This window comes from Aquila chrysaetos, chromosome W (assembly GCF_900496995.4).
Source record: "Aquila chrysaetos chrysaetos chromosome W, bAquChr1.4, whole genome shotgun sequence".
In the NCBI taxonomy this organism is placed as follows: domain Eukaryota; kingdom Metazoa; phylum Chordata; class Aves; order Accipitriformes; family Accipitridae; genus Aquila; species Aquila chrysaetos.
The window spans coordinates 8,624,437-8,649,637 of record NC_054457.1 but is presented as its reverse complement, the minus strand read 5'-3'; the positions used below and the strand labels follow the sequence as shown (position 1 = coordinate 8,649,637).

Below are 25,201 nucleotides of genomic sequence, written 5' to 3'. Positions count from 1 at the left end.
TTTTCCTGTGGTCTGCCTGTATGCTGTGCTCTGTCGTTCACATGCAGACTAATTTTCTTTTGGTGAAAGATGATTCTCATTAAGACAGGTCTGAGGAATACTCCTTCAGTATTATACGACCTGTCAGTGTTATTCAGCAATTTCCACCACCACCACCCTCATTCCCAAGGACTGTATTAACATTGCTTGATTTGACCATGATTGTATCATTTCTAAGCTGCAGCTAACTTTTACATTCTCGACAGGATAGACCAAATTTATCTTTCTGTGGAGGGGATGGAAGAGCTGCAGTGAACTTCCACACTTGCTTCTTACAGTGCGACAGAGTTCAGACTTGGTTCAGGGAAGGAGAGCTAGCTTTATAGCCCAGGAATGCAGGTATGATGAGTCTGTGTAAAATGGTAGCAGATGTTCCTGCTGGGGCTACTGACTTGTAATTCCATGAAGTGTCACTGAATTGCAGCTCATCTTAATGTTGAATGTACATACTGATTTTATGCCACTGGCAAAATGAGCAAACGGAATATGATATTTAACTTGGTTTCATGTTTCCAGTACAAAGTTTTCCATTTCTGGAACAGCTTTGAAAAATGTAAATTTTACCCAGTGCTCTGCACAAAGCGTGCAAATCTATAGGATGTTAGATGAAGATCTGAGATGGAAGTCAGGAGCCTATATATCTTTGGATTTCAGAACGAGTTAGGGACCTAGATACTTGTAAGCATCTGGACTCTGTGGCTGAACATCTTTCAGAATTCTAGCCATAAGGAGCCATAAATGGTAAAACTGATTTTTAAAAAATGTCACCCATGGGTGCTGTACATTTTCTGAATTAGTATATCAGAATAATTTGAATATGCTTCATGTTCCATTCCTGTCTGTATTGGCTTTGTGTGGCAAGGTTTTGGTAGCGGGGGGGTTACAGGGGTGGCTTCTGTAAGAAGTTGCTGGAAGCTTCCCCTCTGTCCGATAGAGCCAATACCAGCCGGCACTGAGATGGACCCGCTGCTGGCCAAGGCCGAGCCAATCAGCGATAGTGGTAACGCCTCTGTGATAACATTTTTAAGAAGGAAAAAAGGTTGGGACAGACAGAAACGGCAGCCGGAGAGATGAGTGAGAACATGTAAGAGAAACAACCCTGCAGACACCAAGGTCAGTGAAGAAGGAGGGGGAGGAGATGCTCCAGGCGCCGGAGCAGAGATTCCCCTGCAGCCCATGGTGAAGACCATGGTGAGGCAGGCTGTCCCCCTGCAGTCCATGGAGGTCCACGGTGGAGCAGATATCCACCTGCAGCCCGTGGAGGACCCCACGCCAGAGCAGGTGGGAAGCCTGAAGGAGGCTGTGACCCCGTGGGAAGCCCGCGCTGGAGCAGGCTCCTGGCAGGACCTGTGGATCTGTGGAGAAGAGCCCACAGATCAGGTTTTCTGGCAGGACATGTGACCCTGTGGGGGACCCACGCTGGAGCAGTGTGTTCCTGAAGGACTGCACACCATGGAAAGGACCCACGCTGGAGCAGTTTGTGAAGAACTGCAGCCCGTGGGAAGGAGCCACGTTGGAGAAGTTCGTGGAGGACTGTCTTCTGTGGGAGGGACCCCACGCTGGAGCAGGGGAAGAGTGTGATGAGTCCTCCCCCTGAGGAGGATGAAGCGGCAGAAAATAATGTGTGATGAACTGACCGTAAACCCCATTCCCCGTCCCCCTGTGCCGCTGGGGGGGTTAGTAGAGAAGCCGGGAGTGAAGTTGTGCCCGGGAAGAAGGGAGGGGTGGAGGGAAGGTGTTCTGAGATTTGGTTTTATTTCTCATTACCCTACTCTGGTTGATTTGTAATAAAGTGAGTTAATTTTACCCAAGCTGAGTCTGTTTTGCCCGTGACGGTAATTGGTGAGTGATCTCTCCTGTCCTTATCTCGACCCACGAGCCCTTTGTTATATTTTCTCTCCCCCGTCCAGCTGAGGAGGGGGAGTGATAGAACGGCTTTGGTGGGCACCAGGGTCAACCCACCACGCTGTCATATTATATATTTTGATTGTGCAACAGATCAGTATCTTTTCTAAGATTATGATGAGAAGTTCCATTAATAATTTTTCACCCTCAATTTCTTGCTGTTCTCCACCAATGAATTATTAATATCTATTTGGCTGTTCTAATTATTACACATCTTTATCTTAAACATGTTTGAATAGTTCATAACTCACTGTCCTCTAAAAATGAGACATAAATATTTGGCTAAACTAAATTTTGTCTTTCTAAGGAATATTGGCTTGTGGCTAAAACCTCTTCAGAGATCTCCAAAGTAAAATGTTTTCATTTGCTGAAAGCCAGAAACCTATTTATTATATTTAGACAACTTCATTTTCAGTGAATACGGATGGAAGATATAGATAGACATCTGGTGTTTTATTCAGCATAGTAAAAGGAAACACTTTTTGTTTTGCTTTGGTACATTTGCTGTTGTCTATAGTTCAGGTCATAGGTCCCCAACCAAAGTTTCTTTGAGTGCTTATTTTAGAGCCACTTCGCAGTGGCTATGATTATAGGCAACTTTTTACTTGCAGGCAAACACTTTCCCTTGTCACCTTTAACCTGTACGGTGTGGCTGATCTCGAGAGCCAGCACGGGGGCTGTGCCATCATTAAGGAATATGGACTACTTTGTTTGAATGCTTGAAGATTAGAGAAAGAGAATTTTTGTACCAAGAGACTTCAAAAGTGTCCTAGTTTCAGCTGGGATAGAGTTAATTGTCTTCCTAGTAGCTGGTACAGTGCTATGTTTTGAGTTCAGTATGTGAAGAATGTTGATAACTGATGTTTTCAGTTGTTGCTAAGTAGTGTTTAGACTAATGTCAAGGATTTTTCAGCTTCTCATGCCCAGCCAGCGAGAAAGCTGGAGGGGCACAAGAAGTTGGCACAGGACACAGCCAGGGCAGCTGACCCAAAGTGGCCAACAGGGTATTCCATACCATGTGACGTCCCATCTAGTATAGGAACTGGGAAGTGGGGGCGGTGGATCGCCGCTCGGGGACCAGCTGGGTGTCGGTCGGCGGGTGGTGAGCAATTGCACTGCGCATCATTTGTACATTCCAATCCTTTCATTATTGCTGTTGTCATTTTATTAGTGTTATCGTTATCATTATTAGTTTCTTCTTTTCTGTTCTATTAAACCGTTCTTATCTCAACCCACGGGTTTTGCTTCTTTTCCTGATTTTCTTCCCCATCCCACTGGGTGGGGGGGGAGTGAGTGAGCGGCTGCGTGGTGCTTAGTTGCTGGCTGGGGTTAAACCACGACAGTCCATTTTGGCGCCCAATGTGGGGCACGAAGGGTTGAGATAACAACAAACCTGACCAGAGCTTGTTAAAACAAATTTGTTATAAGCATTCATTATATTGGTCTAATAGTCGCTGGTCGTTATGTTGATTTATGTGTTCTTAGAGTTGTTGCTCTGGTTTTTAAAGTTCTGTTATGTATCACCTCGCTTGCTGTATGTAGTCCCTGTGCTGCTGCTTATCATCCGTGGGAGGTGGATTAAGTTTTTTGCTTTGATGTATTGTGCAACACTGGTTTATGGTATGATAAAGTCATCGGTTGTGGGATTAATCCGGTATTTGCACTCAGCATTGTCACCTTTATACTTCGGGAGCCATCTGTGGGAAACTATTAATAATTACACCCTTCACCTTTCCTCCTTGGAAAGCCAGTCTATGGGTGGGGTACCTTTCTTCCCCTCTCCTTTCTCCTTCAGTCCAGTTACAATGGTGTTTGAGAAATTTGAAAAATTTGAATACTCTTGGGATGCTGAGACCAGCACGGTCCTAGCCCTACTGCTGGGAATTAGCATGCTCCTGAATGTGGTTCAGCTCTTGTTTAAGGTTAAACAACTATTTAAGAAGATCACCCAGAGATCTGCCCTGAGGCTGGATAATTATGAGTGGCAGGGTGTGTGGGGTAGTATGGGCAAGTACCTAGAACAGTGGGCACCTCCAATGTTTTGGAAATTCACCCCTGAACAAGTGCAGAATCCGGAAGAGCTAGTAAAATATTTGGAAAAGGTATGCTGTCACCCCGGCAGCTCCAGAGAGATACAAATCACTGCAACGTGCTGGGGCCTGGCCCATGCCTATCGAGCCCTGTTCGACACCACTCAGTACCCTCAAGGGGAAGAGAAGGTCTCTGGACCCAACAACAAAACGATGAGCACTGCGGTCACCCAAACCTCGGCAATGGGTGCCGCGGCCCCTGAAGCCCCGGCGACGAGCATTGCGGCCACCCAGACCTTGGTGACAGGCACCGCGACCCCTCCAGCCCCGGCGACGAGAACTGTGGCTACCCAAACCTTGGCGACAGATGCTGCGGTTATCCAAAACCCGGCGAGCGATACTGCAACTGAACCAGCGGACCAACCTGCATCAGTATCAGTTGCCCCCGTACATAAAAAGAAATATACAAAAAAATCAGTTCGCTTAGCTAAGGATGAAGGTGAAACAGGGTCATCACAGGAACAGGAGGAAGAGGCAGAACCAGAGGTAATAACCCGGTCCCTATCCTTGAGTGAGCTGCGGGATATGCGAAAAGATTTTGGCCGCCGTAGAGGTGAGCATATTATCACCTGGCTCCTCCGATGCTGGGACAATGGGGCTAATAGCTTGGAATTAGAAGGTAGGGAAGCCAAGCAGCTGGGATCGCTTGCCAGGGAATGTGGCATTGAAAGGCAATTGGAAAAGGGACACAAGCCATCAGCCTCTGGAGGCGACTTCTATCAAGTGTGAAGGAAAGGTACCCCTTTAAGGAAGATGTTATATATCAATCAAGCAAGTGGACAACCATGGAAAGAGGTATCCAATATCTGAGGGAATTAGCTGTGCTAGAGACAATTCATCATGACCCGGACAACCCACAATTACCCAAAGATCCAGATGAAGTCCAATGCACACGACCCATGTGGCGGAAGTTTGTATGGAGCGTACCATCATCCTATGCCAACTCACTGGCAATAATGACCTGGAAAGATGAAGAGGCACCGACAGTGGATGAAGTGGCTCGCCATCTCCGTCAATGCAAAGAAAATCTCTCTTCCTCCTCCCTGCAAGCCTGCATTTCGGCTGTGGAGCAGCTGTCCGAGGATTTCCAGCAATTCAAAGAGGATATGTCCTATTGCCCACCTGTAAGGACCAATGTCTCAGCTATTAGGAGTGAGCGCTCCTCTGCCCAAGAGAGACAATATAGAAGGTACACACCGCGAGGTGCCCTGTGGTTTTACCTATGTGATCATGGAGAGGACATGAGGAAATGGGATGGAAAACCTACCTCGGTCCTAGATGCACGGGTACGTGACCTGCGAGGAAAAACCACCACAAAAGGGGATTCTGCCAGGAAAAATGCTGCTCCAGTTTCCAAACAGAGTAGAAGGGCTGATCTTATTTCTGATCCTCTTGAAGGCACTTCTGAGCCAATTTTAAGAGAAGTGAGTACTGGATGCTCTGACCAAAATTAGAGGGGCCCTGCCTCCAGCCAGGTGGAGGAAATGGATAACCGGGTCTATTGGACTGTGTGGATTCAATGGCCTGGCACGTTAGACCCACAGGAGTATAAGGCTCTAGTGGACACCGGCGCACAGTGTACTCTAATGCCATCAAGTTATAAAGGGGCAGAACCCATCTGTATTTCTGGTGTGACAGGGGGATCCCAAGAGTTAACTGTATTGGAAGCTGAAGTAAGCCTAACTGGGAATGAATGGCAGAAACACCCCATTGTGACTGGCCCAGAGGCTCCGTGTATCCTTAGCATAGACTACCTCAGGAGGGGGTATTTCAAGGACCCAAAGGGGTATCAATGGGCTTTTGGTATAGCTGCCTTGGAGACGGAGGGCACTGAACAGCTGTCTACCCTGCCTGGTCTCTCTCAAGACCCTTCGATTGTGGGGTTGCTGAGGGTTGAAGAACAACAAGTGCCAATTGCTACCACGACGGTGCACCGGCGGCAATATCGCACCAACCGAGACTCTCTGATTCCCATCCACAAGATGATTCATCAACTGGAGAGCCAAGGAGTGATCAGCAAAACTCGCTCACCCTTTAATAGTCCCATATGGCCAGTGCGAAAGCCTAATGGGGAGTGGAGACGAACAGTTGACTATCGTGGCCTGAATGAAGTTACGCCACCGCTGAGTGCTGCCATTCTAGATATGCTAGAACTTCAATACGAACTAGAGTTAAAGGCAGCCAAGTGGTATGCTACAATTAACATTGCTAATGTGTTTTTCTCAATCCCTCTGGCAGCAGAGTGTCGTCCACAGTTTGCTTTCACTTGGAGGGGTGTCCAGTACACTTGGAATCGATTGCCCCAAGGGTGGAAACACAGCCCCACCATTTGCCATGGACCGATCCAGGCTGCACTGGAAAAAGGTGAAGCTCCGGAACACCTGCAATACATTGATGACATCATTGTATGGGGCAACACGGCAGAAGAAGTCTTTGAGAAAGGAAAGAAAATAATCCAAGTCCTTTTGAAGGCTGGTTTTGCCATAAAAGAAAGTAAGGTCAAGGGACCTGCACAGGAGATCCAGTTTTTAGGAATAAAATGGCAAGATGGACATCGTCAGATCCCAATGGATGTGATCAACAAAATAGCAGCTATGTCTCCACCGACTAATAAAAAGGAAACACAGGCTTTCTTAGGTGTTGTGGGGTTTTGGAGAATTCATATTCCAAATTACAGTCAAATTGTAAGCCCTCTCTATGAAATGACCCAGAAGAAGAATGATTTTAAATGGGGCCCTGAACAACAACAAGCCTTTGAACAAATTAAATGGGAGATTGTTCATGCAGTAGCCCTTGAACCAGTCCAGGCAGGACAAGATGTTAAAAATGTGCTCTATACTGCAGCCGGAGAGAATGGCCCTACCTGGAGCCTCTGGCAGAAAGCACCCGGGGAGACCTGAGGCCGACCCCTGGGGTTTTGGAGTCGAGGATACAGAGGATCCGAGGCTCGCTATACTCCAACTGAAAAAGAGATATTGGCAGCATATGAAGGAGTTCGAGCTGCCTCAGAAGTGGTTGGTACTGAAACACAGCTGCTCTTAGCACCCCGACTGCCAGTGCTGGGCTGGATGTTCAAAGGGAGGGTCTCCTCTACACATCACGCAATTGATGCCATGTGGAGTAAGTGGATTGCACTGATCACACAACGGGCTCGCATAGGAAACCCCAGTCGCCCAGGAATTGTGGAAGTGATCATGGACTGGCCAGAAGGCAAAAATTTTGGAATGTCGCCAGAGGATGAGGTGACATGTGCTTAAGAACACTTGCTGTATAATAAACTGCCAGAAAATGAGAGGCAATATGCTCTGTTCACTGATGGGTCCTGTCGCATTGTGGGAAAGCATCGGAGGTGGAAAGCTGCTGTGTGGAGTCCTATATGACAAGTCGCAGAAACTGCTGAAGGAGAAGGTGAATCGAGTCAGTTTGCAGAGGTGAAAGCCATCCAGCTAGCGTTAGACATTGCTGAAAGGGAGAAGTGGCCAGTGCTCTATCTCTATACTGACTCATGGATGGTGGCAAATGCCCTGTGGGGGTGGTTGCAGCAATGGAAGCAGAGCAACTGGCAGCGCAGAGGTGAACCCATCTGAGCTGCCGCACTGTGGCAAGATATTGCGTCCCGGCTAGAGAATCTGGTTGTAAAGGTACGTCATGTAGATGCTCACATACCCAAGAGTTGGGCCACTGAAGAACATCAAAACAACCAGCAGGCAGATCAGGACACCAAGATTGAAGTGGCTCAGGTGGACCTGGACTGGCAACATAAGTGTGAGCTATTTATGGCTCAGTGGGCCCATGATACCTCAGGCCATCAGGGAAGAGATGCAACATATAGATGGGCTCGTGATCGAGGGGTGGACCTGACCATGGACACTATTGCACAGGTTATCCATGAATGTGAAACATGTGCTGCAATGAAGCAAGCCAAGTGGTTAAAGCCCCTGTGGTATAGAGGGCAATACTGAAATATAAATATGGGGAGGCCTGGCAGATCGACTATATCACACTCCCACAAACTCGCCAAGGCAAGCGCCATGTGCTTACAATGGTGGAAGCAACCACCGGATGGCTGGAAACATATCCCGTGCCCCATGCCACTGCCTGGAACACTATCCTGGGCCTTGAAAAGCAGGTCTTGTGGCAACATGGCACCCCAGAAAGAATTGAGTCAGACAACGGGACTCATTTCCGAAACAACCTCATAGACACCTGGGCCAAAGAACATGGCATTGAGTGGGTGTATCACATCCCCTATCATGCACCAGCCTCTGGGAAAATTGAGCGATACAATGGACTGTTAAAGACTACATTGAGAGCAATGGGGGGTGGAACTTTCAAACATTGGGATACACATTTAGCAAAAGCCACCTGGGTAGTCAACACCAGAGGATCTGCCAATCGGGGTGGCCCTGCCCAGTCAGAATTTTTACATACTGTAGAAGGGGATAAAGTCCCTGTAGTGCACATAAAAGATATGTTAGGGAAGACAGTCTGGGTTACTCCTGCCTCAGACAAAGGTAAACCCACTTGTGGGATTGCTTTTGCTCAAGGGCCTGGGTGCGCTTGGTGGGTGATGCGAAAAGATGGGGAAGTCCGATGTGTGCCTCAAGGGGATTTGATTTTAGGTGAGAATAGCCAGAATTAACCTGTATGATATTAGTTGCTATATAACCCTGCTACTGTATGTTATCATTACTATAATTGTTATATGCTATATCCATAGTACTATAGTAAGAATCACTTAGATCAAGCAAGAAAAACTGTGATAAAACTGAGCAAAGCACAGTAGTGATGGAACCAGAACTGACTCCAGCATGCAACAATCCAACGGTGCACACCATCCTCCTGCTGCGTCCAATGTCACCTGCTCGTCACACTGCACTGAAGCCCAATTCTGCTCTGCCGACTGAGAGGACTTTGCACCATCCCTCCTGCCCAGAAAGACTGGTATGACAGATGGAGCCCAGAGTCGGGAACTAAATGAACTCAACAAACATTTAATGAACATAACCCATAAACTAAAGGAATGATTTCTCTGTGTGTGTATACATATATATATATATCTCATTGTTCATATGTCTCAAAGGGATGGAAAAGGTGATGGTGATTGACCAGTGTAGCAGTGCTACATATCAAGGTGCCGCGATTAGATCACTGATCGGTCTGGACCAGGGAAGAGACAGATAACACACATGGTGTGAGTGCCAACTCCGTCCTTTATTGCGCAGTTAATTCCTTTTATACTAACAACGGTAGGTGGGATTACTGATATGTCATAGGGAGGCGACGACTAGCCTTCTACCTTTCCGTGACATCGCGAGATCTTCCGAACGGTGTTCCCTACATCTCCCCCTCCTCATGTCCAACTAGCTCCCATTGGTTACACACACTATTCATGCACTGTCCACGCGTCCAGTTGCACTCAATGATTGGCTGCATCAACACTGCACACGCGCATAAACATAAAATATAATTGGTCATACTAACTAAACATACGAGACTTATCTCAGTCTAATTGGTCAAGATAAACTGCCAAATTGAGGTTGTTTGTGCCAAGTTCTCTTTATCGTGGAATATGCACCTGTGTTTTTCTAATTGGTATCTTTCTTATTTTTGTCTTCTTGTTTATTCTGTTCAAGGCCTTCTAAAGGCGTCTGGAATGCTCTTGTGACCGTTAGCTAAATATGTTCCCACAACAATTCCCCCTCCCTTTTTCTATTAGAAGAGTATTAGCAGATCTAGTCACCACCATCCGCGAACTCAGCCCAGCAATCGGTAGGTGCCAGCTTTACGTGGGCGTCCCCACAGAGGCAACGATGGCCTTGCTGTACACCAGCCCGATGCTCTTCGGAAAATCCCGGTATTTGTACATTTGCAGAGGAACAGATTTCAGCACACGTGGCCAGCGGGTGCTAAAATTTGCCTCAGTTGAAACATAGGGAGCCTATGGCACATGCGGTCGCTGGCCAGACGTGCCGCACGAGTCATAGCCATCCTGTCTATTGGTTCACGGGCTTTGTGATGTGGTTGCAGTGCACAGAGAATCTTGACCTGTTATGTTGGCTAAGGTGACCTACAAGATATATGAACACAATTAATTAAACACAGTAAAAGCAACATTATACCTAATAAAATACACAAGAATAAAAGAAACCCCGATTTTTAACAAAGATACAAACCAACTCCTAAGTCCCCATCCCGCAGCTAAATGTTCTAAGCCGAAATGACAGTTTTCTTAATTGCTATAAAGGTCTTGCAGCGCCTTCTTGCTTCTGCAGTTCTGTTATCTTGTTTATTAATTGCTCCAGCGTCAGAAATTCGTAGCAGATACCCAAGACATCACAAGCCAGGAAAGGATAACAGCAATCTGTAAAGAAAAAACACTCAAAACACTATGAGGTTAGGACAGGACGAACCATGCGACTAGGGACCCATTTCAGTAGCCCTTCAGGTGTCTGTACACAGGCGTACCCCCGCCTGAGGCAACGCAGCTCAAACGGTCCGTCCCATTGGCATGTCTGGGGATCACGCACACGGACCAACGGGTAGGGGTCTTTCTCTTCCGTAGTCGTAAAATGTCGTTGCACCGTCGTCTGGTCCAGGTCCCCCCGAATTGTCTGATTTAATGAAGTTAACGCAGTTAACAGGAGACGCTGTGCACGGAGAACAGGTGAATTATCCCGTAAGCAGGAGGGCTCCGCCTGGTCCCCCTCCCTAAGACAATCTAGCAGGGTCTTTAAGGTTCGATGTGCTCGTTCTACAATGGTCTGGCCGGTGCTGTTATAAGGAATGCCATGTACAAGGGCTATACCCCAGATTGCACAAAATCGTTTCACCTTTTCCGCAGTATAAGCTGTACCATTATCCATCTTGATCTGTCGTGGAATCCCCAGCTGGGCTATGCAAGCACGCCAGTGTTGTACAACCGCCAAGCTATTCTGCTTCCTGTGCGCTGTAGCGAGAATATATTTACTATAGGTGTCTACGGTAACATGCAAATACTGTAGTGGCTTAAAGGGAGCGTACTCCGGTCCACTCATGTTGACTGCGGGCTACTTATGCTAACTCTAAATAATCAGGCTCAAAGAAATGTTCCCCCATTTTCTATGAAATCTCCCACAATTTCCCTTTTTTTTTTTTTTTTCCATGCAAGATTCCCTTTATTTCACAAAAGAATCCAACTTATATATGTTTCAACAAAGATCCAGAAAGTACTAACGACTCACAGCCAATACTACTAGCACAGGAGGGCATATCTGACCCAGCTGGGATGTTTGCCAGTCCTCAGAACAGTTAAAGATAAAAACATTCCATAGACATACTCGTGACTGTCTTCAGCCACATCTTCCCAGGCCTGCACAAGGCCATCCTCCAACCTGACCTTGTAAAACTAGTTCTTCAAGGCTTGGCAAACATGCAGCACAACAATTTCTAACAGTCACTCTTGAAAACAAATGCCAGGTGTTCCGAGCTGCTCCCACATCGCCCCCTTTTTTGTTTAGGAACATCAGATTCACGAGGAAGGCAGCGAGGACTCTAGCTTCGAACTGACGCAATCCTCGTACTGCTCCTCAGGTGATTCTGATTGCTGCAAACACACAAATGATTAATAATTCTCCAATAGCAATATAAATTCAGATATACAAATTTAAACCTTCAAATCATGTTTTTGGATTTAAGCATTCAACAGTATTAGACAATTCTTTGAAAAACACCTTATTCTGCTAATTTCGTATATTTCCCATTTGATCTTGTAATATCTGTGCAAGGTCTTAGGTCTCTCCTGCAATATTAGTAGCAAATGCACCTTGCAAATGTGCCTTCACCTAATTCCAATCACATACACTTTCATTCCCTTGTAAAGGAGTTACACAGAGTCCTTGTTTTTGAAATTCCCAATTGCAATGTAATTTCATTCTATTTTATAATGCATTTTGTCTATGTGATGGGTTGATCCTGGCTGAACACCAGTTACCTACCATAGCTATCCTATCACTCTCTCCTCCACAGCTGGACAGGGGAACGGGAAATGAGGTTTTGCGGTTAGTTCATCACACATTATCTCTGTCACTTCATCCTCCTCAGTGGCAGCACTCATCACACTCTTCCCCTGTTCCAGTGTGGGATCTCTCCCACGGGAGACAGTCCTCCACGAAGATCTTCAGCATGGGTCCCCTCCACAGCGTGCAGTCCTTCAGGAGCACACTGCTCCAGCGTGGACCTCCACAGACCGCAGGGGAACGACCCGTCTCACCATGGTCTTCACCACGGGCTGCAGGGGAATCTCTGCTCCGGTGCCTGGAGCATCTCCTCCCCCTCCTTCTGCACTGACCTTGGTGTCTGCAGGGTTATTTGTCTTAGATGTTCTCACTCTTCAGCTGCCATGTCTGTGTGTTCTGCAACCGCATCTCTCTTCCCCCTCTCCAGCTGTTTGTTTTCATTAATTTTTTTTTTCTTTCTGTCTCTTCCTCTCTCTCTCTCTTTTTTTTTTTTAATTATTTTTATGCAAGCCAAGTTACATGAAATGCTTTTGCAATCATACGTTCAACTATTTTATGATACGTAGTACAATCATTACAACTGCTAATATTACAATTAAAATAACTAAGCCATGCATAAGCAAATCTTTTAATCATCCCGTAATTCCCAAACTTGTTAGCCATCCAGTTAAACCTGTGTCAGTTATTGTGAGCCTTTTACTGTGAATCATATTAATATTGGGTGTTAGTAACGTAAGTCGTCCGAGGCTACATGGCCTCCTGTTAAGTTTCGATGGAATTCCTCTCCCACGCTCTATTCCCACAGATTAAAAACATCCGCGTAGGTAAAGCAGCTGGAATGGAAAAAAGAGTGTGATATTCTGGAATAGATATAGTTACACCAAGCTGTAGCATTTCTATATACAGGCAAAATAGCATTTACATTCTGACCCTTTTGAGTGGTGTTATGGGTGTAATTAAACATCACACAGGGATTCATGATGACTGATCCTAAGAACTCTAACTCTTGAGGTTCTTGCATTTCTTGAGGCAGGTGTGCATACAACAGGAAAAGTAAACATGGTATCTCCTTGCTGTAGAGCTTTTCCTCGACAGCATTGCATCAAACTATGTGTATTTTTTCCCAAATTATTAAGTGAATCGTCATGGATTAGACAGAGGCACAGAGTTAGAGGGATTAGCAGGAAAAGTAGATACAGGCAGTGCAGCAAAGCCAGGTTCCGTTGTAAGTTCTGCAGACCCTGGAGAGGGAGTACCAGGCGATTGGGGTGGGGGGGGCGGGGGCCGGCGGCGGCACGGCAGCGGTCCCGGCCGCGCAGAGGCCGCGGGAGGCAGCGGTGGAGGTAATGAGGGATATAATTCCGGCTCTTTTTCAGAGTCCACCCTGCCTGATACAAAAGAATTATTATCAGAATCAGAATCCTGCTCGTTAGCGGCCTGCTTACAGACTGCCTCCTCAAAAGCAGTATCAGGCTGTACCCGCCTGCAAAAGTTGTTGCAAGGCCGCCACTATCGGACGCGCTTCCCGGTGTTGCTCTCTCTCCAGTACATGGCGTATCATGTTGCCTAGGGACGAACCCGCTGGCAAATGAGAGACAAGCGCTGCGCTCTGTGGGTTAGCTTGAGCCCTAGCACATTCAAGCACAATCGCCTCTTTAGCCGCCTCCGGGAGGTTTGCCGCCTACACAGCAAGCTGAAGCCGATCTAAAAAGGCAGTAAACCTCTCGGCAATCCCCTGCGGAACTTTCACGCAAGGGGGGTCCGCTCTATCCATGGCCGCGAGACGCCCAAGTGCGGCCAAGGCAGTTGTTGCAAGTGCCGTAAAGTCACGCCCGCGTATGCCCTGTGCCTGTGCCTGAGGCGTTGCAAACCGTCCCTCCCCATGAGCTGCCGAACCACCCGCCGCAACTCCTCTCATGGATACTGGGGGGGGGCGCATCAGGTCCTGCTGGTGCCGCCTCTGCAGGAAAAACCTCCGTCTCCGCCGCACCCTCCGTGCCCATGTCCGCAATTAAGGACGGCCCACTCTGTGAACCCCGCTCCACGGCCGCCCGCTCCGTCTGAGTCCGACCCGCTGTCCCCGAGGGCACTGTCCCCGCTGTCCCCGAGGGCGCTGTCCCCGCTGTCCCCGAGGGCGCTGTCCCCGCTGCTCCCGAGGCGGCGCTGCACCCGCAGACGCAGCAGCTCGCGCCGCCAACCAGCACGCCTCAGCCTCCCGTCCCGCCGCGACCACCTGCTCCACCTTCCCCCAACTCTGCGATCGTTCAGCGGCTCCGCGCTCGGATCGGAGCAAGGACTCCCGAATCTCTCCCCAATTTGGGGGGCTCAAAACTTATCTAGGAGACTCAATGTCCCCCCGGCGCAGCATCCATTGGATGCATTCGCCCGTGGGGCCCCTCCTAATCGAACCGCGGGCACCCACCTCATCAGCTAACACCTTTAATACCTTAATCGCTTGCGCAAGCCCCATCGTCGCCTGTGCGGCCGATCACGTCGGGGTCACCACTATGTAGCAGTGCTACATATCAAGGTGCCGCGATTAGATCACTGATCGGTCTGGACCAGGGAAGAGACAGATAACACACATGGTGTGAGTGCCAACTCCGTCCTTTATTGCGCAGTTAATTCCTTTTATACTAACAACGGTAGGTGGGATTACTGATATGTCATAGGGAGGCGACGACTAGCCTTCTACCTTTCCGTGACATCGCGAGATCTTCCGAACGGTGTTCCCTACAGACCAGGATGTAACTAAAGGTATGGGAACTGAGCATGATGTCAATGGTATAGAATAAGGGGTGGATACTGTCCTAGTTTCAGCTGGGATAGAGTTAACTGTCTTCCTAGTAGCTGGTATGGTGCTATGTTTTGAGTTCAGTATGAGAAGAATGTTGATAACACTGATGTTTTCAGTTGTTGCTAAGTAGTGTTTAGACTAATGTCAAGGATTTTTCAGCTTCTCATGCCCAGCCAGCGAGAAAGCTGGAGGGGCACAAGAAGTTGGCACAGGACACAGCCAGGGCAGCTGACCCAAAGTGGCCAACAGGGTATTCCATACCATGTGACGTCCCATCTAGTATAGGAACTGGGAAGTGGGGGCGGGGAATCGCCGCCCGGGGACCAGCTGGGTGTCGGTCGGCGGGTGGTGAGCAATTGCACTGCGCATCATTTGTACATTCCAATCCTTTCATTATTGCTGTTGTCATTTTATTAGTGTTATCATTATCATTATTAGTTTCTTCCTTTCTGTTCTATTAAACCGTTCTTATCTCAACCCACGGGTTTTGCTTCTTTTCCCAATTTTCTTCCCCATCCCACTGGGTGGGGGGGGGAGTGAGTGAGCGGCTGCGTGGTGCTTAGTCTCTGGCTGGGGTTAAACCAGGACACAAAGTCACTTGTGAAAAACAAACATTCTACCAAAATATAAAGTGGAGAAGTAGATTATTAAATAATTCCCTTTTATATTTTTTCTGATAAATATTTATATTTGAAGCATATAACAAAGCCTGTGGTTAAGTGTGAATAAATTTACAGATCTTAATATCTTTATTAATCTTTTATTTTTCAGGTTGACTGACATGTTTTTCTGCAGTTTGAAGTGACTTCCTTTCTTTTTTTATTAAAAAATGAAGGCAACTGTGGAGGAAAAAACCTGTATCTAATATACATATTTTGAATAACAAGTTTACTTTAGATGGTTCTGTCTCAATGAAGATAGAATAGAAACTTAAATTTTAAATTAATTTATATATTGGTAACAGATATCTTCCAGTGGCTCAACAACCATTTCATATGACTAAGTTAAAACAAAATAATTAACAAATATATTTTCAAGCCTATAATCTGCCATAATTCAATAAATACTTTCAACAGATAGCTTTCTAAATTTAATACATATTGTTTTTAGAAATGGATCTTGACCATCTATTTCAGTGTTGCATATACCTGTGACAAACTGTAATGGAACCTCATTTTTTAATTACAACCAGCAGTACTGCTGCTGGCAAAGGTGTACTGGAAAGAGAAAAGGCCTCATTGCATGTAAAGGCAATCTCTCTGGACTGCTTGATGTTGCAGGTTATCTCCTGTTTTGCAGGTCAAAAAACCTCTAATAAACAAGTGTACATAGGTTGTTTTGTTGTTGGGTTTTTGTTTTTTTTTTTTTTTTGGAAGGCATTTGATTGTTTGCTTTTTGAAGAATAACCAAAGACATTTCATTGAAAAAAACTTCTTTGTTTCCTTACATTGAATTAAATTGCAAAAGGTCCATTCAGCAATCACATTTCATTACACTGACCAGTGTTCATACATGTCAGAGACAGATTTTACATCCCCAGAAACTTGGTTTGTATTCCAAACCTCTACGCTTCACTGAGCTGCTTGGAATGGCAGTACATGAGGTTTTGCTCAGGCCTGCTTGCATGGAACTTGCTGGAGTGTTAGAGGGTAACTAGCATGAAAAGATGATGAGGAGCAGAGGTAAAACTAGCAAGATCACAGTTACGTAGGCCAATAACTAGAACATGTTTGAACATCATGTATTCTCTTTCTTGTTTGCTTTGTTTGCTTTTCCTTTTTGTTTTAAACAAGTGAATATCAGGTCTATCTGATCACTGCTCTGTCTAGCTACATAATTGTTTTGGCAATGCAGGCAGAGCACTATGCTGTCAAAAGGATGGTAAGACTGGAGCGTGCAGTATGTAAATTGAGAAATTTTAAAATCATATTGCATCTGTTGAAATACAGTTGAAGGCAAATGGCTAGCAGAGAGATCTGGATACAAGTTGAATAATGAAAAAAATGGAGATTTCTGAATATGGTTGGTTTTAAGGAGGAAAAACCTGAAAGAGCTGCATTTTATTTCTGGTAGGGATAGGTGTTTTAATGTATGAAGTATGAAATTTTGTTTTGAAAGATAATGGTAGAACTGAATATTGAACTTCCTAGCTGAGCAGTCTCCTTCCTACCCTCTCATTAGTGCAGAACTCCTAAGGCACTCTATTGGCTTTCTGTGGCAAGGTTTTGGTAGTGGGGGGGGGGGGGTTACAGGGGTGGCTTCTGTAAGAAGCTGCTAGAAGCTTCTCCTGTGTCCGACAGAGCAAATACCAGCCGGCTCTGAGACGGACCCGCCGCCGGCCAAGGCCGAGCCAATCAGTGATAGTGGTAACGCCTCTGTGATAACATTTTTAAGAAGGGAAAAAAAGTTGCGGGACAGACACAGAAACGGCATCCGGAGAGAAGAGTGAGAACATGTAAGAGAAACAACCCTGCGGACACCAAGGTCAGTGAAGAAGGAGGGGGAGGAGATGCTCCAGGCGCCGGAGCAGAGATTCCCCTGCAGCCCGTGGTGAAGACCATGGTGAGGCAGGCTGTCCCCCTGCAGTCCATGGAGGTCCACGGTGGAGCAGATATCCACCTGCAGCCCGGGGAGGACCCCACGCCGGAGCAGGTGGGTGCCCGAAGGAGGCTGTGACCCTGTGGGAAACCCACACTGGAGCAGGCTCCTGGCAGGACCTGAGGATCTGTGGAGAGGAGCCCACATTGGAGCAGGTTTTCTGGCAGGACTTGTGACCCCGTGGGGGACCCACGCTGGAGCAGTGTGCTCCTGAAGGACTGCACGCCGTGGAAGGGACCCATGCTGGAGCAGTTCGTGAAGAACTGCAGCCTGTGGGAAGGACCCACGCTGGAGAAGTTCGTGGAGGACTGTCTCCCGTGGGAGGGACCCCATGCTGGAGCAGGGGAAGAGTGTGAGGAGTCCTCCCCTTGAGGAGTATGAAGCAGCAGAAACAACGTGTGATGAACTGACCGTAACCCCCATTCCCTGTCCCCCTGCACCGCTGGGGGGGTTGGTAGAGAATCCGGGAGTGAAGTTGTGCCCGGGAAGAAGGGAGGGGTGGAGGGAAGGTGTTCTGAGATTTGGTTTTATTTCTCATTACCCTACTCTGGTTGATTTGTAATAAAGTGAGTTAATTTTCCCCAAGCTGAGTCTGTTTTGCCCGTGACGGTAATTGGTGAGTGATCTCTCCTGTCCTTATCTCGACCTACGAGCTCTTTGTTATATTTTCTCTCCCCCGTCCAGCTGAGGAGGGGGAGTGATAGAACGGCTTTGGTGGGCACCTGGCGTTCAGCCAGGGTCAACCCGCCACAGGCACGTCACTCTGTAAAAAGGGGATTATAATAAATACATGTGGGGAAAAGCATAAGCAGGCTTGTGGAAGATTACTTCTGTCATTTTTTAAAATATTTTGTGTTGTACACATTGCATTTTCAATTAACTGATGTTTTAGAGAGACAAATTGATATAATGAATTCAGTCAATAAAATATCAATACAATAAAAATACTAATATAATTTTCAGCATGTATATTTGAGCATGTACATGAATGTTTCCTGTCACTGATCAGCTCAGGAATTGAAACTATTCAGTTCAGATGTTGAAAGTGAAGACTAATTTCCATCCTCTGCTGGAGAGGATTTGAACCTGTATGTTTACTTTGCATAGCACTTCTGGCATGGATACTTTCAATATCAATATCACCTCTCAGTTGTTCTGCTGTGACAGAGCAAAAAAGTGAGAACTCCTCTTCAGTCTAGTGGTTGCCTTCCCTGGGAAGAATGTTTTGGTTCCTGCTCTAGTTTATATTTGTTTAGAAAAAGGAGAACATGTCAGCAGTGTACCTCGCTTCAGGAGATATAGTATGTCTTGGGGGTTATGAATTTTCCTGAGAGGCAGGAGATTCTGGGCTCAGCTGCCCACAGACAGATGAGGAAAGTCACATGGATTTTCCTAGGCGTTGGTGAGAGCTCTAGGTATTAAGCTGTTTTGTAAAAGGAGTATGCGCGTGACATGACCCCTAATGACTTCTCTTGTTGCTCTGTTGTGAATTTGAACTTTTTTTTCCTTTGCTTTTCTAAAAAGTGTCTGAAATATATTTTAATCCTTTTTCATCAAAGTATAAGGTAAAAATGAAGAAAATGATCATTTTGATTTGATCTAAACACCAATTCCTCAGTTTAGAATATAATAAAATAGTTCAGTTGGAAGGCACCTACAATGATCATTTAGTCCAACTGCCTGACCACTTCAGGGCTGACCAAAAGTTAAAGCATGTTATTAAGGGCATTGTCCAAATGCCTCTTAAACACTGAGAGGCGTGGGGCATTGACCACCTCTCTAGGAAGCCTGTTCCAGTGTTTGACCACCCTTTTGGTAAAGAAATGCTTCCTAATGTCAAGTCTGAACCTCCCCTGGTGCAGCGTTTCACCATTCCCACACGTCCTGTCACAGGATCCCAGGGAGAAGAGCTCAGCACCTCCCTCTCCACTTCCCCTCCTCAGGAAGCTGTAGAGAGCAATGAGGTCGCCCCTCAGCCTCCTTTTCTCCAAGCTAGACAAACCCAGAGTCCTCAGCCGCTCCTCATAGGACATGCCTTCCAGCCCTTTCACCAGCTTTGTTGCCCTCCTCTGGATGCATTTAAGGACCTTAAAATCCTTCTTAAATTGTGGGGCCCAGCACTGCACACAATACTCAAGGTGAGGCCGCAACAACCCTAAATATGGCGGGATAGTCACCTCCTTTGATTGGCTGGTTATACTGTGTTTGATGCACCCCAGAATGCAGTTTGCCCTCTTGGCTGCCAGGGCACACAGCTGACTCATATTGAGCTTGCTGTCAACCAGCACCCCCAGATCTCTCTCTGCAGGGCTGCTCTCCAGCCACTCCTCTCCCAATCTACACTTGTGTCCAGCGTTACTCTGTCCCAGGTGCAGAATCAGGCATTTATTCTTGTTAAATTTCATGCCGTTGATGATTGCTCAATGCTCCAATTTATCTAGATCCCTCTGCAAGGCCTCTCATCCCTCAAGAGACTCAACAGCACCTCCCAGTTTAGTATCGTCAGCAAACTTGCTAATGGTGCATTCAACTCCTGCATCCAGATCATTGATAAAAATATTGAACAGAACTTCCTCTAGAATTGAGCCCTGAGGAACACCACTGGTGACTGGTTGCCAGCCAGATGTAGCCCCATTCACTACAACCCTTTGAGCCCTGCTGTTCATCCAGTTCTTCACCCATCACACTGTGTATCTGCTCATCTCACAGTTGGACAACTTGTCCAGAAGGATGCTGTGAGGAACATTGTCAAAAGCCTTACTAAAATCCAGAAAAACTACATCCACTTCCTTCCCTTCATCGACTAGGTGGGTGACCTTATTATAGAAGGATATCAAATTAGTTAAACAGGACTTTCCCTTTGTGAACCCATGTTGACTGTGCCTGATGATTGCATTGTTCTTTAAATGCCTTTCAGTAGTACCCAGTATAATCTTCTCCACAATTTTTCCAGGAATTGAGGTTAGACTAACAAGTCTGTAGTTTCCTTGGTCTTCCCTCACGCCCTTCTTGTAAATTGGAATAACATTGGCTAGCTTCCAGTCAGCAGGGACCTCCCCAGACTCCCAAGACCTTTGGTAGATGATTGAGAGGGGTCCTGCTGTAACATCTGCTAGCTCCGTCAGTACTCTGGGATGAATCCCATCAGGTCCCATGGACTTATGAACATTCAGCTGATACAGCTAGTCCCTTACAATTCCAGTGTCCACAAATGGAAAGTTACTGTTCCCACAGTCATGGTCCTCCAACTCAGGGGACTGTGCAGCCCAAGATCTATTGGTATTATTAAAGACTGAGGCAAAAAAAAGCACTGAATGCCTCCACTTTTTCTTCATCCCCATTTGTCAGGTGACCATCTTCAACAAGTATCGGTCCAATGTTTTCTTTAGCCCTCCTCTTGCTATTAACATACTTAAAAAAGTCTTTCTTGTTGCCTGACACAACACTGGCCAGTTTCAATTCTAGTTGAGTTTTGTCCTTTTCTGTCTTCTCCCTGCATGGACGAACCACAGCTCTGTAATCTTCCTGCGAAGCCTGACCTTGCTTCCAGAGATCGTACAATTTCTTTTTCCTTTTGAGCTCCACGAGGAGGTCCCTGTTCAGCCAAGCTGGTCTTCTGCCCCACCTGCTTGACTTACAACACAGTGGTATTGCCTGCTCCTGTGCTTTTAAAAGGTAGTTCTTAAAAACTGACCAGCGCTCGTGGACCCCTAAGGCCTCAAAAGCAGATTCCCAGGGTACTCTGCAAAGTAGCTCCCTGAATAGCTTAAAATTGGCTCTCTTGAAATCCAGGGTAGCAACTCTGCTGACCTTTTGTCCTGGTTTTGGCTGGGATAGAGTTAATTTTCTTTCTAGTAGCTGGGATAGTGTTATGTTTTGGGTTCAGTATGAGAAGAATGTTGATAACACACTGATGTTTTCAGTTGTTGCTAAGTAGTGTTTATACCAAGTCAAGGATTTTTCAGCTTCTCATGGCCAGCCAGCAAGAAGGCTGGAGGGGCACAAGAAGTTGGGAGGGGACACAGCCAGGACAGCTGACCCAAACTGGCCAAAGGGGTATTCCATACCATGTGACGTCATGTCTAGTATATATACTGGGGGGAGTTGGCCTGGGAGGCAGATCGCTGCTCGGGAACTAACTGGGCATCGGTCGGCGAGTAATTGCATTGTGCATCACTTGCTTTGTATATTCCAATCCTTTTATTATTATTGTCATTTTATTATTGTTATTATCATTATTAGTTTCTTTTCTGTTCTATTAAACTGTTCTTATCTTAACCCAGGAGTTTTACCTTTTTCCTTCTGATTCTCTCCCCCATCCCACTGGGTGGGGGGGAGTGAGTGAGCGGCTGTGTGGTGCTTAGTTGCTGGCTGGGGTTAAACCAAAACATTTTTCCTCATTACACTGAAAATTTTAAACTCAACCATTTCATCATCCAAGACAGCCACCTACCACCACATCTCTATTCACAAAACAACATGTCTAGGAGGGCATCTTTCCTAGTTGGCTCACTGAGTACTTGTGACAAGAAATTATCTTCCACAAGCTTCAGGGATTTCCCAGACTTGCTCATCACAGCAGTATGCTATTCCCAGTTGATGTCTGGGAAGTTGAATTCACCTGTAAGGACAAGGGCTATTGATCCAGAGATTTCTCCTAATTGCCTATAGAATAACTCATCAGTGCTATCATCCTGGCTGGGTGATCAATAGTAGACACCCACTATGACACCTGCTTTGTTTTCCACCCCCCTAATCCTCACCCAGAGGCTCTCAAGCACATCATCGCTAACTGTAAGGGCCGTGCAGTCAAACCTCTCCCTTACATACAGTGAAACTCCTCTACCTCGCCTGCCCTGCCTGTCCCTCCTGAACAGCCTATAGCCCTCCATCCCAGCACTCCAATCGTGGGACTCCTTCCACCAAGTCTCACTAATACCAATGACATCATAGCTCTGGGAACAGACCAAGGCTTCCAGTTCATCCTGTTCATCATACTGCATGCATTGATGTACAAGTGTTTCAGATGTGCTCCTAAGCTCTCAGTGCTCCCTGGAGCAGTGCAAATGCTGCCCTTAGCATTGCCACCCTCATGGGATGCCATGCCAACCCTTGGTTTACCTTCAGCTCTCCTGATGGTATCCCCTTCCCCCCACCAATTCTAGTTTAAAGCCCTCTCAATCAGTCCTGCCAGCTTATGAGCAAAGACACATTTCCCCCATCGGGACAAGTGGATGCCATCAGGCCCCAGCATACCTTGTGTTTCAAAGACTCTTCCATGGTTATAAAAAACCAAAGTTCTGGCAGAGGCACCAGTCCTGGAGCCAGATATTGATGTCTTGGGCATGCCTGTTTCTTCCAAAGTTTCTCCCCATTACTGGGAGGATTGAGGAAAACACTGCCTGTGCTCCTGAATCTTTTAGCATCCTTCCCAGGGCCCTGAAATCTCTTTTGATCGACCTTAGACTTCTTGTACCCACATGAAAGAGCAGGAGTGGGTAATAGTCCGAAGGCTGTACTAAGCTTGTCAGTCATCTGGTGACATCCCTGATTTGGGCCCCAGGGAGGCAGCAAATTTCCCTGAAAAGAGGGTCCGGTCTGCAAATGGGTGCCTCTGTTCCACTAAGGAGGAAGTCACCTATGATCATAACTTGCCACTGTTTCTTTTCGGCACTGGTCTTAATGTGGGTCTTGTCGCGAGGTGTTGGTTGATCTGACCTTGGTGAGAGTACTTGCATAGGTTCCTCCTCTTCTGTCTCATCATGTCCTTTGTCTAATGTACCCAGAGCCTCATACCTGTTCTGTAAAGGTATCTGAGAGGGTAAGGAGTGATTGCTCTTACAGCTCCATGCAGTAACTTGCCTCAACCCCTCCCTATCCCTTGTAATGCTGCTTTCCTCCTGGCACAAAACAGATCGTGGACCTACATCAGTAGTGGCCATGCTGAGTTGGCTTGTGTGCAATAGATATGGTAGAGCACAGCTTCATTGGTCAATCTCCTTTTCAGACTCCCAGCTGCTCCTCAATCTGTCCACTTCCTCCTGCAGCTCAGCCACCAGGCAGGGCAGTTCATCCACCTGGTCACACCACCCACAGACTTGCTTGTTATCATTCTCCATCTCCAAGGATATCCCTGCACACATCCCACAGCCAGAAACCTGAGTGGTCACATGCTTTAACAGGAGCTCTGTCTGCATTGGTTTTACTGGATACTAGAAGTTCAGAAGAGGCAGAGAACACCACTTTTTTGCTGTATACCTCCCCACTGGGAAATATACATGCTCATCAGTTAGCTGGGCTGATTGTTTTAGCCTGTTTAAATCACCTGTGCTGCTGGGTGCAGGCTCCACCCCTTGCTGGCTTGTCCAATCAGTGGGTCTGGGCTCAGTCACTTGGGGAATGTCCCTTGTTCAGCTGTAGTCTTTCCTTGTCCTTGTCCATTTCTTGTGTGTCTTTGCTGCTGCTCCTCCTCACACTGCTCTGGTGTCCATGTAGTTCTTGCAATGTTTCTATTAGTAAATAAGATATTGGTGGTTTTTATGGGGTTGTGGAAACACAGGAATACTGATACCTTGCATGGAAATGTATTCAAGTCATAGAATTGCATAATAATTTAGGTCAGGAGGAACCTGTGGGAGGTCATCTAGTCCAACCACCTGTACAATATAGGACTACTGAGTTAGATCAGTTCTCAAGCAGAACAAGAGGTTATGCTTTGGGTTCAGACTTTCTCAGATTCGGTTTCAGTTCTTTTATTGAACAAGAATAACTTTCTTTGACAATTTAACATTTAGGACTTATCATAAAAACTGTTGGGCATATATTACCATCCCCTGGAAATCTTCCATCAGGATGGATGGATGGTCTATGTAATAGGTGGGTTTATGCACCGTTTCCATAGTAGATACTAAAGTTATGAGTCTGGCTCTCTACCATCTGTATCAAGCACTGTTAGCAGCATTCAGAGGGGAGCCTTTAAATACTTCTGGAACAAAATAGTGAAATGCAGTATCCATTTTATACTATGGAAGTTGCAGCTATTATTGTCCAGACTTCTTAGCTAGCTGTGAAAGAAGACAGACTATCAGGTTGTAAAAATGCATGAAAGTTCAATTCAGATTGTAAAAGTGGATGAAGGTTTTGATCTTATCTAATTTTTGTTTCTAATTTTTGCTTCAGTGCTTTTTTTTTTATCTTCCTATAATTTTATTCCAGCACTGTAATGGTATGAGTATATTTGCAAAGAGGTACTTACATTTCATATGTTATCTGTTACATATTTGGGTTTCCATTTGGATAGAAGCCTTAAAAAAATATTGCATTGCTAAAGCACTTGTGATTGGCACCAGACATATTAGTGTGTTTATATAACTAAAACTAGGTTTTGACAGGAGTCTGGAGAAGTCTACTGAGTGCCACACATGCACACCTTTCAGATATGCCATGGAGTGATAAACTATGGTACTGTCTTTATCCTAGATGCTTATTCTTGAGAAGGAAAGCACATAATGAAATGTATTAATTACTTTGTCTTCTCTACTGACTGTGAATATATTGAATGAGTTAAAACAATGAGAGTTTACTTAGCATTAACAAAATGTTTAAGCATCCTCATATATGTCGTATCTCTATACAAAAGCATAGTATAATTACTAATCTCATTTGGGCAAAACTGACACCGAGTTTCAGTACTGTAATTAATTTGTATAGAACCAAAAATGTACTTGAGGTGAAGAAACAGCATGATAGAGACCACATTACATCAACCGTTCTGT

General features: G+C 46.1%; 1 protein-coding gene across 1 annotated transcript in view; it reads left to right on the top strand.

The window, feature by feature from the left end:
• Positions 1-25,201, top strand: part of LOC121232755 (potassium/sodium hyperpolarization-activated cyclic nucleotide-gated channel 1-like) — a 240,105-nt gene that overhangs the window by 12,265 nt on the left and 202,639 nt on the right. The gene's annotated exons all lie outside the window — the stretch shown is intronic.